Source organism: Diabrotica virgifera, chromosome 9 (assembly GCF_917563875.1).
Source record: "Diabrotica virgifera virgifera chromosome 9, PGI_DIABVI_V3a".
NCBI classification, from domain to species: Eukaryota; Metazoa; Arthropoda; class Insecta; order Coleoptera; family Chrysomelidae; genus Diabrotica; species Diabrotica virgifera.
The window spans coordinates 45,476,047-45,493,809 of NC_065451.1; positions in this window are offsets into that span (position 1 = coordinate 45,476,047).

A 17,763-nucleotide genomic window follows, 5' to 3' on the forward strand; every position below is an offset into this window, starting at 1 on the left:
AAATCTCCTAAAATTATGACGAGTTCACGATTCGGAATAGCGCGAACAGTTTCTTTTAAACAACCATAGAACCTGTTGATGTCTTCTTCTTGTGCAGCTGTTGTAGGAGCGTATACCTGGACAAGGTGTAGGGTATTGGTGGATATTCTCATTTTAAGGGATATTATCCTGTCATCAATAGTATTATATCCAATTACGCAGTCGTTAATTTTAGAGGGTACAATTATTGCGACTCCATTTGTACTTTTGTTATCTGGGCCTGAAAAATAGACGACGTTGCCAGCAGTTGTTTTAAAATGCCCTTTTCCTCTCCAGTGAGCTTCTGAGAGTCCCAGTACCGAAAGATTGTGGTCTGCCATTTCTTTTTCAATTATGTGTTTTTCAGTTATTTCTATGTATCATAATTATTGTGGTTGATATAGCGACCGTAAATTTTTAATTAACAATTGAAATGTTGCTAAACTGTTCATTCAATTTCCATCGGCTTCTGGAATTATAATCTTTGCGAAAAAGCTTTTACGTTACCAAGTTATTTAATTATTGATAAACAATGACTTATCTAAAATTTTAGTTGAAAATTAAAGATTTTGTTGGAAAACCCCGCATTTGGGTGGTTTTGGTGTAAAGTTAACATCTTTGGAGTTATAGAACAAAAATTGAAAAAAACACGATTTTCGGGCGCCATTTTGTTTATAAAAAAAGTAGCACACTATCTGCGGATTTTGCATATCTATATTATTAATATATATGATCATCAGATTCGATTCCAGCAATAAAATTGCTGGTAAATAACTTTTCCTTGTATTTTGCTAATTAGCCCAGAGTATCAAGTTGTTATTTGTCAACTTGACAGTAATTAACTAGGGCGTTATTTTTCTAAATAACGCCCTAGGCCATTATATCATACTTAACTGACTTCGAAATCATCTCATTATCTGTCAAATAATATAAAGTCCTTCTCAGAGGCATTTTTCAGTGCGTCACAAATGATAGAAAAAAAGGTAAGTCCGTGATAATACACATTTATAAAATGTATTCTTATATGACATTTTAGTTAAATCTGAGAGTTGTCAACTTAAAATGTATTCTTATATGACATTTTAGTTAAATCTGACAACAGTCAGATTTTATTTGGAATTTGGCATAAAAACAAATCAATTGTGTTTATTGAATTTGATTTTTATAGTCTTATAAATTGTACAGATTATACAGGGTGTAACAAAAATACAGGTCATAAATTAAATCTTATATTCTGGGACCAAAAATAGTTCGATTGAACCTAACTTACCTTAGTACAAGTGTGCTCATAAAAAAAGTTACAGCCCTTTGAAGTTGCAAAATGAAAATCGATTTTTTCGAATATATCGAAAACTATTAGAGATTTTTTATTGAAAATAAACATGTGGCACTCTTATGGCAGGAACATCTGGAAGAAAAATTATAGTGAAATTTGTGCACCCCATAAAAATTTTATGGGGGTTTTGTTCCCTTAAACCCCCCCAAACTTTTGTGTACGTTCCAATTAAATTTTTATTGTAGTACCATTAGTTAAATTCAATATTTTTGAAACTTTTTTGGCTCCTAGTATTTTTTCGATAAAGCAGGTTTTATCGAGTTGCGGCTTCTTTTTTAACATGTTTACATAAAAATTTTATGGGGGTTTTGTTCCTTTAAGCCCCCCAAATGTTTGTGTACGTTCCAATTAAACTATTACTGCGATACCATTAGTTAAACACAGTGTTTTTAAAACTTTTTTGCCTCTTTGTATTTTTTCGATAAGGCACCTTTTTTCGAGGTGTGGCTTTTTTTTTAATATGGTTCAAAATATACCTAAAAATGTAAATCATAAATAAATTTTCATTTATAGTCTCCATAATCGTACTTAACCATATACAAAAAATATGTGGTGGATTTGACAAATATTCAAAAAATCTCGATAAAACTCGACTTTTCGAAAAAGTACTAGGAGGGAAAAAAGTTTTTAAAACATTGTGTTTAACTAATGGTACTACAATAATAATTAATTTGGAACGTACACAAAAGTTTGGGGGGTTTAAAGGAACAAAACCCCCATAAAATGTTTATGGGGTGTCTAAATTTCACTATAATTTTTTCTTAAGATACTACTGCCATAAGAATGCCACAGGTCCATTTTCAATCAAATATCTCAAATAGTTTTCGATATGTTGGAAAAAATCGATTTTTATTTTGTAACTTCAAAGAGCTGTAAATTTTGTATTATGTGCAAAGTACTACGGTAAGTTAGGTTCAATCGAACTATTTTTGGTCCCAGAATAAGTGATTAAATGTATGACCTGTATTTTTATTATACCCTGTAGATTATATCCGTAGATATATTATATAATCCATAAATAATTTTTTTTCGATTATAGTGCCATCTATCGACAACTAGAATAAATGTTCTAAATGTCTGTAATCACGAACGTGCCTTTTTTTCTGTCACTTACAACTTAATGCTTTAGAAAGAAATCGAAAAACTGTGACGCACTGAAAGTTGCCTATGAGAAAGGGCCTACCAGTCAGATATTAAATAAATAATAAGCGATATAATAGACAGCAGACTTTGAATTTGTTAAGGGTTGTCATACACAAGTTACAGTACGTCATCTTGACAGTCGTCGATTCAAAAATAAAATTGTTAGGTCTAGTTGCACCAACAAATACAGTTGAGTCCCTGAATCTTTACCCGTGCGTCATCATTTAAAGCATACGAAATAAGTCGATGAGAAGTCATAAATTGAAATTTACGCAACAGCAAATAACAGTAAGTGACTTGCTGTTGCGTTTAGTAAATTTCAATTTCCGACTTATTATATCATCGACTTATCTCGTATGCTTTAAATGATGACGCACGGGTAAAGATTCAGGGACTCAACTGTAATAACGATTGGTTTTTTAATTTGGATTGCCCGTTTATTTTAAAATAAATTATTTGTCAAAAACTGTCATTTAAAAACAGCAATCTTAACGATTCTCCCGAAAAATGTTAAATTTTTTACCATCAAATATAATAACAGAACACTTTTCTTTTCTTTCGAAAAAGGTTAAAATTTAATATTTTTTGGGAGAATCGTTAGAATTTCTGTTTTTAACTTGACAGTTTTTTGACAATAATTATTATATTTTAAAATAAACGGGCAATCCAAATAAATCGTTTATTTTTTGGTGCAACGTGCAACTGGACATAATTGCTACGTGGAACACTAAGTTGTTAAGTTTTTAGGCAATTGTTCTTAGATAGATCACCCTCATTGGGGATATCCGCCTGAACTTAAGTAGGGTAAGCGATATATTTATTGGCCTCTTAAGCCATTCTTTCTCTTAAAGAAGCTATAAAAAGTATAATATTATTGTTTAACAACAAAAATATCAGATCAAACTCTAGACCAGTTTATAGAGTTTCTATAACTCATATCGCTTATTTTTGATTTTTATTTATAAAATAGAAAAAAACATCTTTTATAAAGTAATGTATGTTTGGAAGTAATTGGCCCTAGAAATATAGATATTGGCCACCAAATATATATAGTTATTGGCCCCGTGATTATAGATATTGGCCAACAAATATTTTAGTTATTGGCCCTATCGATATAATTGTTAACTTGAAGAAAATACAAACAAAATGTCTAAGTATTGAAGTTTTATTAATAATATTGTCGATACCAAAGCTAAACAGAACAAATAAGATCCTTAAAAAATTTTACACACCTAACTAAAATGAACCAAACCCTAACTTTCTTAGTTTTTTAAATCGAACAAGAAGTACTTACGTGCGGTTAGCTTAAAGTTTCAGTTTATCCTTTTAATGACTTAAATTAAAAAGGTAATTTTTTTATATGTTTAGCATTCTTTAAACAAGTTTTGCATGTAAAAATATTAACGTTTGATTTGTGCAACGCATGTTTCTCGATACATTTAAGGTGATAAGACCTAGTACAAGAATTACATTTGATACCAAGTGATGTCAAATTTATATTAAGTACACATGAAAAACACAAACCACTATTTATAGGCTCGTTGTCAACAAAAGACTGATAAGATAATGAATTTACATTTGGAGTCGCAATTTTGGATATGCTAGATTCCACAGAATCAACAGACAAGTTTCTTTTTACTTTTTCAATTTTACTTAGTTCAGAGCACAGATCTTTGTTCATTTTAATCTCTGATAAAATGTGGATTTTACCGCTTTCATTTAAATAATTTTTCATCTTTTTTTTATTTTTTTGTATTTTGATTTCTTTCTGTTTTTTAAACTTTTGATTTTCTTTATCAACTTTTTCGGCTTCTCTCTTCTTTTTCTTATTTTCTCTTTTTCGGCTTTTGTTTTCTTGTTTTTCGGCTTCTCTCCTCTTTTTATTATTTTCTCTTTCTCGTCTTTTGTTTTCTTGTTCCTCGATTTTTCTTTATTTTTTTTTCTTTTTTGTCCTGGGTTTCTCTCCACATTGTTGAAGAAAGTATAAAAGATGATCTATCGATTTGTTTCACACCTTTCCTTTCTGGTGTATTAAAATATTGTAAATAATTAGCAATTGTACCATACGGTTCCGGTACTGTATTAGAGGTTTCTAGTTCATCACTATTAAATATAATAGGAATATTCATGATATCTATGATGTTATCGGCTTGTGGAATTTCTTGTTGCTCTAGTTATCACATCTATTAATATTTTGTCGGAATTTGGCATAAGTTGACTGCTGTTATTAGAAATCACAGCATTATCCCGTATACTCCACATATCATCATATAAAACATCGTCATTGTTTTCAGGAGGATGTGTCCGAGAAACTTCTAAATTTAATTGCTTCCACAGTTTGTAAATAATAAAACGATCACTATCCGGATTCAAAATAGGTCCCAATTTAAATGAATCTTTTATTTGTTTGCCCACTATTTCTTCAAACTTCTTCCTGTCAAAAGTTCCTATACTGTTGATTTCATCAGTTTTACTGTTGGTATTTTCCTCACCTTTATTTTTTCCTAAACACTTTGAAAAGTCAATTAGATTAGGATCCCAGGGGTAAAGTCCACAAGCTCTGAAACCATTAATAATTATCTCAGGCTTTATTGTTTCATCCAGAACACACTTGAGCAAAGGCGCAAATTCCTTTTTGGTTAGATCTGCGTCTGGATGAGTTCTACGCCAGGCTATGACTCCTTTTCTCCAACCATCTTTTAGGGGCTTAAATGTTGACACATCAGCTGGTTGAAGAATACGAGTAGCATTTGGATAAAGTGCAATTAGAATTATTTTAAGTTTTGCACAAAGATCGCTTAATTTTTTGTCCAAATGGGTTTTGTGCCCATCAACGTATAAAATAATTGGAAATTTTATATTTTGTTTCTTGACAAAAGGGTAAAAACAATTAACTATCTATCCAAAAAAGATTTCAGTCTTCATCCAGCCTGAATCACTGCAGGTAATAGTAAATCCTTCTGGAATAGAGTCTGCTATTTCACTTGGGAGTCGCTTGTACGGATATATGACTAGCGGTGGAGTAGTTAATCCAGAAGTATTAAATGTAAATAGAACCATAAGGTTAGTTTTAGATTTTCCACAGTCCACCTCGTACACGTTTTTTGCACTCCTGGGTTCCAATACCTTTTTGTTTTGGGGGCAGAGTTGAAAATTAGTCTCGTCGCCATTAAATATTCTTTGCGGATCATTTAAAATGTCTGTGTACATATTTTCTTATAAGTATGAATAAATGTGTTTAAATCAGTTCCTAATATCAGCTTCGCTGACTTTAGACGATGCATTTGTTACGGCTTCTGATTTTCTTAGAGATATTTCAGGATGTCGTCGCATAAATGCTTTATACCAACCAGTTCCAGGGTAGTTGTCTACAAAAGGATTTTCACGAGATGATTCATCTAGGAACTGTTTTACTGATACTTGGATATCTTCGGATCTTCTTGGAAATCCTTTGCGGTGGCAATCGAGTATCCACTCCACTAATCGTTTTTCTTCTTCAAACGATAAGACAGGAAGAGGACCGTGTGATTTTTTTACAAATTTTTCACTTAATCGAAACTGCAAAGTGGCTCTTGGTACTTTATATCGTCTGCACGCCTCTATTTTCGGCAATCCTCTTGTTACAGCTTCGATCGCTTTTTGTAAACTTTCTTCTGCATATTTTTTAACATAATTCTCGTTTTCAGACGTTTTAGGCATTCTGAAACGAAAATAAAACATTCAGTAAACGTCTGTATACACGAACTTAAAGCGTTGATTGAGAAAATATATTTTATATTCAATTATCAAAGAAACAATCGTTGTCGGAACATTCAGGCTGATAATAACTTTTTCATTGAAAAAAAAAACATTGATTTTGTAAATGTGAATAAGGTAGTTAATACAAAACAGCGCATATCTAGTGATTGACCCCTGTTTTATTATAGTTATTGGCCCCGGCCAACTACTGTTTAAATTGTTGGCCGGGTGGCCATTTACTGCATTTTGTGTACTTATTACGAATTAGTTATTGGCCCCATAAATAAATAATTCCGCGCCAAATTTTACACAATAATTCGAGCTCCTCTAATAGTTTATTATAATATTTCTTAAAATTAACAATTTTTTTCAAATGTACTACCTTACATATTACGTTAAAATGATGATATTTAATGTCCCTCGCTTACCTGATACACTAAAAATTGCACAAATTTCACTGATACACAACAGCCTTCGACATAGAACACGTTCCTGTAAATGTTATCAATAAACTGAGAACTGTTCTTTCGGCGACGGCTGCAAGGAAAATTGTAGAGGTTGGAATAGGGGTTGCCAGATCTGCGGTATAGTCGGAATTCTTAATAATACATATTAAATGTGAAACGGCCAATTACTGTATGGAGGCCAACAACTGTATCGCTTACCCTATATTGAACTTGGACATTTTTGAGTGTTGTTGTAGGCAAATTTTTGTGTGTTTGCAAGTTCACACCGTATTATACGGGACATATTTCCAAGACTATGTTTCAAATATAGATCGTAATGATTCCTAAAACCATCTTAGAGGAAAACAACATTATTCTTCTTCTTCTTGATGCGCCTATCCGTGACGAATGTTGGCGATCAGCATGGCAATCTTCACCTTATCTGCAGCAACGCGGAAAAGCTGCACAAATGTTTTGTTGAACCAGGTTCTGAGGTTCTTTAACCAGGATGTTCCTCTTCTTCCTGGACCTCACTTTCCAAATATTTTTCCTTGCAGGATAGCTTGTAGGAGGGAATATCTGGATTCATTTCGCATAACGTGTCCAAAATATTCCAACTTTCAAGATTTGATAGTGGTTATTACTTCTCGGTTCTTCCCCATTCTTCTAAGGACCTCCTCATTTGTGACCCGATCAGTCCATGGGATTTTACGAATTCTCCGATATAGCCACATCTCAAATGCTTCCAATTTTCGGCACATATCTTCGTTCAAGGTCCATGATTCAACACCATAAAAAAGGACAGAGAAGAGGTAGCATCTCAGCATTCTTAATTTTATACTAAGAGAAAGGTTGTGGCTCTTGAAAAAGGCCCCCATATGGTTGAAGATTGATCTAGCTTTTCCGATGCGCGCTCACTTCTCTTGGTTGTTGGTTCATTCTTCATTTATTATGGTGCTGAGGTAGTTGTAGTGCCTCACTCTTTCTGGAGGGGTTTGGTTGATGAAGAGTTGACCTTCTGTATGTCGATAAAACAACATCTGGGGCCTGATTCTAATTCATTTCGACAGTCGCAATTTCATTTCGACACCGCCATGACAGCCGCAGAGTATAGCGATTCTTATTCATTTCGATATTAGTTACAACTGGGGATATTAACCTTATCCTGTTGACACTACTCAGAATTTGGGTTGGCGCTCCGGTTTATTGGAATTTGTTGATAGTCTGGTAAAATTATCGAAAAAATGCCATTTTTTGAAAAATTATTTACCAGCTATTTTATTGCTAAAATCGAATCTTAAGATTGCATATATTAGTAATATGGGGTATGACAAGTCCGCAGAAAGTGTGTTATTTTATTTATAAACAAATTAGCACTCCTAAATCTTCTTTTTTTTCAATCAGTGCATGCTCTGTAACTCCTAAGATTTTTCCTTTGAGCCAAAAACACTCAAATAAAAACTCACCGTAATTCAGTTCTGCAAAAAGTTATTTTTTTTTCCGGTTTCCTTCAACCAAAATTTTACTCAGAAAATCCGAGGTTTCCCAAAAAATCTGCAATTTTCAGTAGTAATTGCACAAGAGCTCTAAAATTATTGAATTTTTCCCGAGTGTCACTTTGGCAGTTTTAATTTGTGCATTTTATATAAACGCAAATAAATCGAAAATTATCAAGGATAGGTATAGGGATTGTATAATAAACTAATATTATTTTTTTGATTAGAATTCATAATTAAAGTAAAATACAGGGTGTCCTATTTAAGTTAAGAAAGTAATTATACAAAATATTGTACAGCATTGACACTTCAGATTGCGAACACTCTGCAGATTAGTTTCAAATGGTAATTATTCTGATGTAAAGCAGATGTAAAGCAGGGACAGTTGACAATTAACTGACAAAAAGACGTTAATTAAAATTCATGCGATAATGTGTAATTAATTAATTTCGCGAATAGTACATTTTCAGAAAAACCCAAATAAATCGAAACCTGTCAAAAATAAGTATAGGGAATGTTGAATAACATAACATTATTTTGTTCAGTAGAATTCAAAATTAAAGTGAAATATTGGTTGTTCCATTTAAAAATATTATATCATTTTAACTTTCAAAAACTTTATATCATTACGGTAAATTGGGACACCCTGTATATATTTCATAAATTTTAATTTGTAGCCGGTACTGATCTACGTATTCCTACGAAAGGAATTTTTAATATCTTTAGCCGGTTCCCCGGTAGGCTCCGTCCAGTTGAGCGTGGCTCACCCTGTATTTTAAAAAGGTCGTTATATTATCATTGACTTTATATATTCTCAATATATGAGGCGTTCAGAACCATAGTGGATCAAGTCCATAATACATAAATCAGAGATATTTAGAGGTAAAGTTAACAAGTTCTATACTAGTGCATATCTCCACTATTACAATAAACGCCTACGTTTATTATTGCGGTAACTTTGGACGTGGTTTGTTATAATAGTACCGAAAAGATTTCTATTTGTACAACATAGATACTCCGCTAACTTAATTTTCGTAAAAAGTGGACTTGATCCACTATGGTTCTGAACGCCTCATATCTATAAGCCATTTATGCGGCACTGAATTAAAAAAAGAATGTGTGTGTACTTTGTACGCACGTAAGAAGTTATACTTCTATTATATGATTTAAACGAAATTAATATACTTTTTATTTATATTTTGTTTAAATATTAAACTAATTTATACTTACTACTTCTCAAACATTTTTATTAGAACAGTGCCAAAAATTAAAATAATAAAAGAATAAAACACACACAAACACATTAAACAAGCCACAAATGATGTCTGAACATTAATTGTCGAAAAATGTTTTAACTAAATACGTATTTTCTGAAAATACAATTATATAATAAATATACTTACAATCATAAAATGTATTAAAAAAACAAAAAAGAAAGTTTCTATTGGGACTCGAACCAGCGCTGATAAGCGCCGTTGGTATTGGAATTCATTCGCCTTCAACGCTTAGCCACGGACACTATGTGTCATTATTTACGAAGATCCACTAACTAAACGGATTAAACTTGTGATATTTTGATATTTTGAAAATTGATCACATTATTTTAATTTTGAATTGAAATGATTTAGAATTGAAAAAATACAACAAAACATAGAGTAAGAAAAAACAATATATTAGGTGAATATTGATAGAAATTTTGATGGTAATCAAATTATATAAATAAACGTATTACATACTATGTATTTTGGCAGATCAAATAGGTAGGTTTATACCCATGATACATTAACAATTATTACGTACCTGTTGCTTTTAAAAACTATTTAAAAGTCACTACAATATTATAAACTTTTTTGTTTCTGTCCTCACAACAATAAAACTAATATATTATACATTTGTTTACCTTTACCTTTACCTCCAAACCACAGCTGTCCTACAGCTGCCATATCGGATAATTTTTGACATGTCATTTGAACATCCAATCAGAACAAAATTATAATGCGCATGCGCCGGGCTCATAGGTTTTAACATATAAAAAATCACCCTCTATCGCCGGTAAAGAAGTATAACTTCAAAAATGCTTGCTTGTAATCAATAAATGCAGTGAAAAGGTTCCTTTTTTGGAATATGCTTGGTTTGAAATGACTGAGTCGATGATAAGCTGTTTCTTGCGCCTATGGAACCCTTAGCGCATCTGTTTTGCTGAGATTCTATAATATTGTTTAGAGTACAGTGTTGGTAGATACGCCGGACTACACAGAATGTGACCAGTTTATACAAAGTTGGAAGTAATTGGGCGGTATTTGGCTGGATCTTGGGTATTATTTTAATCCTTCGGTATTAAATAGGTGATTCCCTGAGCTAGAAATGATGGTATTTCCTGCGGATCAGAGAGAGCATGATAAATTAATGTTGATCATTCCTTTATTATTAATATTATTATTAACTTTATACATTTATTTTGGTATTAGAAACACTCATTTGGCCTAACGCATTTACCATTGATAGTAGTTACAAAACCTGGATTACATCTACATACAATTTGACAAGAGGGTAGAAGTGGACGCAAACCTGAACATTCAGGATTAGAAAGACATGTTGGTCTATTGTCACTGCAAGTCGGATCTGGACAACAAGGTTTGCATTGTGGACTGGCGTTGGCAGGGCATGAAAGGGCTGAAACAAAAAATATGAATTAAAATTAAAATCAAAAGGTCACAGTATATGAATATGTGTATTCTATATTATTTGCGTTGGTTTCAATGGTATTTATACATCTTTCTTCGTCTTGTAGTGACTATATGTTATCGAAAGCCATTATTGGTCAGTAAATCGTAAGGAATATAGTCACTCGAGCCTCCCGAGCTCTCGTGTCTATTGCCAGGTAAAAAGTTTTCGAAAATTATGTATTGTCAATTTATTTTGACCCTTTTGTGATATTAGTGTTGATAATTTTCTTAGATATATGACACTTATCAACCAGTTTTACATCCGCTGAAATTTAAAAGTTGTAGGTATATGTGAGTTTAAGAAATTAGTTTAAGAACACTTACCGTCGGCTTGAAGGACAACCAGAGAAAGATAACTTACTACGATAAGTACAAAAAAATTCTTCATTTTTAAATGAGTATCAGACGGAAGTACAGAAGAGACTAGAGAAAATGAGCTTTATATACCCAATTGTTCCTAAATCATGTTAAATATAGCATAAAATATAAATATTTATCACAGACGTTCATTGCAAAAGAAATAACCCATAAATTAGTATATCAATTTTATATTTAATTAGTTCCTGCTTATTGTCGTACAAGATCCCACTGTAGAATCACTAGATTTATAAATTACTTGTCTATATCTGTCTAATGAGTTTTAAACGCCCATTCCTGCTCTAGTTTCTATTCTGGCCGATCTGCATCCAGTTCTTTCTTGCCGTTCCCTTAACCCTTAAACGCCCAACTTTTTTTAGGTTCTATGTACGCCCAAGGGTGGGTAAAAAATGTCCACCTCGAAAATAGCTAATATATTTATTGGAAGTTGTTAGAAATGGATTAAACTTAAGAATCTTATGCTTAATAAACACAGCATCTTCTAAAATATTACTATAAAAAATTTACAAACCTTACAACAAAATTACAATGTACATCAAAATTAACATACCAGTAAAAGCCAGCAATTCAGATTTGTCGATTTTCTCCACATTCTTCCTTTCAACCTCCTCATTGGCGGATAATTATGTAGATTATGTAATTATACGTCGATAATTACATGGATTATCTTCCTGACAAGGAGAAATTAAATAGAAACCTTTAGTAACAAGTTTTACCAAGGGTGTACTTTTTATGCCCACCCATATTTAACTCAAGGTGCTACTTTTATTTTCAAAAATATCGGTAGAACCAAATTAACATTCGATAAAGGGCTGTGTTTTTAACAATAAATAATTTTTTAAAAATTTTTAAACACGTAATAAATATGTTACAAGGGAATACGCATTAGGTGGACATTTTTTACCCACCCTTGGGCGTTTAAGGGTTAAGGTTGTCCGTTTATCGGTTCATCTCATCTGTGGTCTTCCTCTTTTTACTTTCTGTTCCCATGGCCACTAGTGTAGAATTCGCTCATTCCATATTTCATCTTTTTGCCGCAGAGGGCTACCGGCGAAGTTGCAACCTGTCTTGATACAAAAATCCACAAGGAAAAAGTTTTCCTGTAGTTGGCTGTATACCATGTAATACAAAAAACAATGAAATCCTTTATAAAAGGTATATATTTAAAATCCCTAAAAAGGGCTACATCGCAGAGAACTAGTTTTCGATTGGTTGACCAATCATCATCAGTGCTTACCTAAAATGAATATAACGTGGTAAAATAATGCAAATATTTTGAAATTTTGACTACGATTAAGAAAAGTTTTTCCATGTTCCATTCTCATTAATTTCCCCATAGACATTTTATACCCATCCCCTCTTCCCCCCCCCCTACTATCATCTTCATCTTATGACGGTTTGGTTTTTAGACCCTTAGGGATCCGGGAAGCCTGCGGGGTCTTTAGGAATTAGTAGCCTAAGTTTGAGCTTGTGCTTTCTTAATGATACATCCCCCTAGATTATTTAAGACATTTTTAGACCTCAGTCACCCCCATTGTGACCTATTTTTAAACTTACACAAATTCCAACAGCTACCAATAAGTTAAATAATTAGATAACTTTAAATCAACACAAAATTGCTTTTTTAAATCTTAGGTCTTTTGCCAATAAAATTTGATTACTGACTTTAGTTTTCGAATACAAACATTTGTTTAATGTGGTTTGCCTAACCACCTCCACTGACAATACACGTGAATACATTTTTAACTACAACATCTAGTTTATTGTATTTTAAATGATTATTTTTCACAATGGAGTGAGTATTGTTACATCATTTCTTATTTAAACTAGCTGTACACCATAGTCTTTAAATATGACAGGTTAATTTTTCAACTTCCTGTGGAACTGTCACTTCTGTCATGTCATCGTTCAGGAGTCTCCATCCATTTCATTGTCACTTGTTGCCATACTGTCACCATGTGAACAAGTAAAACCATAGCTAAGATGTTACCTGGGGCGTATTAATAAATATTTTAAACATCCATGCGTAAGGTAGCATTTTTAACCGATGTTTCCTTGACGGATTACTTGTAAAGGGCTTTGACCCACATATTTTTGTAAAACTATATCTTGGTGGTTAGCATGTAAACTTCACGTGAATATAACCTACAACTTTTCTTAATCGTTGTCAAAATTTCAAAATCTTTGCATTATTTTACCACGTTATATTCATTTTAGGTAAGCACTGATGATGATTGGTCAACCAATCGAAAACTAGTTCTGTAATGTAGCCCTTTTTAGGGATTTTAAATATATGCCTATTATAAAGGATTTTTTTATTTTTTCTCTCTAGATACATCGTTCACCTTTTTTGTTCTCCTTTGTTCTCCTTTGTAAAAGTCCATGTTTGTGAGCTATATGTGATAACTGGAAATAAGCACTGGTTGAATATTTTCATTCGCATATTGAGGATACTTTTTGTTTTTAAAAATATATCTTAGTTTACCAAATGATGCCCATGCTAACCTAGTTCTTCTTTTTACTTCTTCCGTTTGATTGTCCCTGTTCAGCTTTATTATCTGTCCCATGTATATTATGTATTCTGCCACTGCTCTAATTTATTCTCTTTGACTACTATTTCTAATTTGTCTTCTCTTGGTTTGTCATAGACTTGCTTTTACTATAGTTCATCTCTAGACCTACCACTTTCGCTTTTATATCTAGTTCCTCAGCCATCTTCTGTAACTCATCCTTCTTTTCTGTTATCAGATCTATATCGTCTGCATACCTTAAGTGGTTCAAGAGCTCACCATTTACTCTTATTCCATATATTTTCCATTCTAATTCTCTAAATTTGTCTTCCATAGCCTGATTCAACAATTTTGGCGATATTTTGTATCCTTGCCTGACTCCTATGTCCAATTTCATTGGTTCTGTAGCGTGTTCGTCCGTCAATTTTATTGCGTTACTCGCGTTTTTGCATATGTTTGTTTTTTAATATGTAATTCCGTGAACGTGCACATCTAAGTCTAGCAATTCTGCCGTTGTGTAGTAAATTTTTAATGGCTTAATGTTCTATGCTGTCAAAACGCCTTTTGGAAGTCTATGAATGCCTGGTTTAATGGAATTTGATATTCGTTCTACTTTTCAATGTGAAATGTCGTAGCGATATGTCTTTCGGAAATATCGAATTTTTATCACAAGCGGGTGCATAAAAAGATATCTTATATTGATTATTTTTTTATTTCTGCACATATTACCTACATAATAATCTCAGAGTTATTTGATAATCCCTCCGCTACTGATCGGTCATAAAATATAACACTATCTGGATATTTAGTTTTAATTTTTAAGCATAAACAAAAATGTAATATGCCGACAAGTTGAATTTAAGGGTAATAGTCTAGTAAAATAAAATTACACTACATGTAAATCAAAATGTAAATTCGTACAGGTTGAAACAAATTTTATATCAAAGTTTAGGTGGGTACAAAAGGTATTTTCAAGAAAGTATCCAAATCATACAAGGGGATCATTGTTTAAATAATTAAAAAGGGGTAATTTTTGCAAAATAATACTTTTTTAACGGCTGAGGTCATTCAATTACTAATGAAGGTCTATAGGATTGTTTTCTGCAAAGCTGAAGGATAAATCTTTCACCTAAGACTTACTAAATTAAATTTGACCCCCTATTTATTTAAATAATTATACATAAAACTATAAAAACAAATTGGCAATAAATTATTTTTAGCGTTTTAAATAAGCACTACAAAATATCTTATTTTACAGGACAAGTTGCGCTATGTTATCAGTATTAACTAAAAAAAATTGGTCCAAAAATATTTAACATTTTTTGAGATATTGAATTTGTTTTTTAAATGTTACTCTATTTTCAATTGCAAAAACGCGGTTGTTGCCAACGAAATATTCACCTGTATTAAATCTTATTATTTTTATTTTTATGTATGTTTTCGATAAATGTATCGATAAATTCAAATTTCAATTAAACTTCCCCCTAAAATGGCATTTGAAAATTATTCAAATTTGTTTCTAATTTGTTTTTTTAATAACGTCGCGGAGATGAAATATTTTGAAATGCCGTTTCGATAATTGCGTTCCTGGGAATTTTTCACTAATTACCAAAATTTTTTGTCTTTTTTTCCTCTTCTTTTTTTTTTGGAGATATATTGCTACGGGCCCTTTTAGGGTTAAGTTTCATTAAGAATGTCGTATCTCTAAGTTGTAGATTCTACACCTAAAAATATTACGATTTAACTAAAATCACTTAAATAAAATGTGGCTACTTACTGAGTTACAGGGTGTTTTATTTAAAAATTTAAAAATTATTTTTACCAAGTTCTTTCAAACTATTTGACGTATCCTTATCATAATTGGCAAAAAGTGTGGGTACTATACAGTCTACTAAACTGTGATAAATAAAAGTTTCTAGCTACTACCAGAGGCGTACGACAGGGGATAGTTATTGGTTGACCCTTCCCAAATTCTACGCCACTGAGGGAATTACTATTTTAGCGAAATTTTTCGATTCTCCAATACTTTCTATGTAAATAATATACTCTTTACTGGTAACGATTAAGTCATTAGTTTTCGAGATATTGGACGTTAAAAATGAAACGGCATATTTATTTTGATTCATTCATTCATTCATTTATTTTAAACTTCCAATATCTCTCAAACTGATGACTTTATCGATACCAATAAAGTTATTTACATATAAAGTATTGGAAAATCGAAAAATTTCGCTAAAATAGTAATTCACTCAGTGGCGTAGAATTTGGGAAGGGTCAATCATACACTATCCCCTGTCGTACGCCTCTGGCACTAGCTAGAAACGTTTATTAATCACAATTTAGTAGAGTGTATAATAGCCACACTTTCTGCCAAGTATGATAAGGATACGTCAAATAGTTTTAAAGTACTTGGTTACAATAATTTTTAAATTTTTTAAATAAAACACCCTGTAACTCAGTAACTAGCCACTTTTTATTCATGAGATTTTAGTTAAATCTTAATATTTTTAGGTCTAGAATCTACAACTAAGGGATTCGACATTCTTAATAAAATTTAACCCTAACAGGGCCCGTAGTAATATAACTCCAAGAAAAAAAAGAAGAAGAAAAACGACAAAAAAATATTGGTAATTAGTAAAAAATTCCCAGGAACCCAGTTATCCAAACGGCATCTTAAAATACTTAGTCCCCGCGACGTTATTAAATAAATAAATTATAAACAAATTTGAATAATTTTCAAATGCCATTTTAGGGGGGAGTTTAATTGAAAATTGAATTTATCAATACATTTATCGAAAATATACATAAAAATAAAAATAATGAGATCTTAATCAGGTGAATATTTCTTTGGCAACAATCGCGTTTCTGCAATTAAAAATATAGTAACATTTAAAAAAAAATTCAATATCTCAAAAAATGTTAAATATTTTTCGACCATTTTTTTTTGTTAATTCTGGTAATATAGCGCAACTTAGTCTGTAAAATAAAATATTTTATAGTGCTTATTTAAAACGCTAAAAATAATTTTTTGCAAATTTGTTTTTAAAGTTTTATATACAATTATTTAAATAAATAGGGGGTCAAATCTAAATTAGTAACTTTTATGTGAAAGATTTATCCTTTAGCTTTGCAGAAAATAATCCCATAAAACTACATTAATAAGTGAATTACCTCAGCAGTTAAAAAATAATTTTTTTGCAAAAATTACCCCTTTTTAATTATTTAAACAATGATCCCCTTGTCTGATTTGGATACTTTCTTGAAAATATCTTTTGTACCCACCTAAATTTTGATATAAAATTTGTTTTAACCTGTACGAATTTACATTTTGCCTTTTTTTTATTTTATTAGGCTATAATACGATATTTTTATCGATCACGGTTTTAAGTAACATGAACCATTTTTTAATTGATAATCTGTAGATCTAAGAAGTTATATAAAAATTTTATACCTATAGAAAGGAGATTACTTTTTCATTTTAAGCAATCTTATTTTGCTAATATAATAATAATATCGTATGGCATTTTTGCCGGGGAGATCCTTTCGGATAGTTCCAGCGCCAATTACATCTTTAACCCTGTTTCAAGTAACTAGTGTCGATGTACACTAGCCCAGGGGGACCGACGGCTTAACGTACTCTCCGAGGCACGGTGAGACGGCTCGTGTCATTATTGGAAATGAAAATGGTTTGTCTTTGGCAGGGATCGAACCCACGTCTACTGGCGTATGAGGCCAGCGTTTATGCCGTTACCCACGGCCGCTTGCTAATAATGAGTTATTGTAAAGGCATAATTCTGATTATTTATTTCATATCGCTGCTTATTGGTCTACTAATAATAAAGTTATCAGAATTTAATGACAAAAACAAAGCAGTTTTCACTCGGGGTTTTGACTATGCTAATACTTTTATTTGTCACAATAAATTGTACTTAGGTACCATCCGTATTCATTTCATTTCCTGTTTTCTCCCAT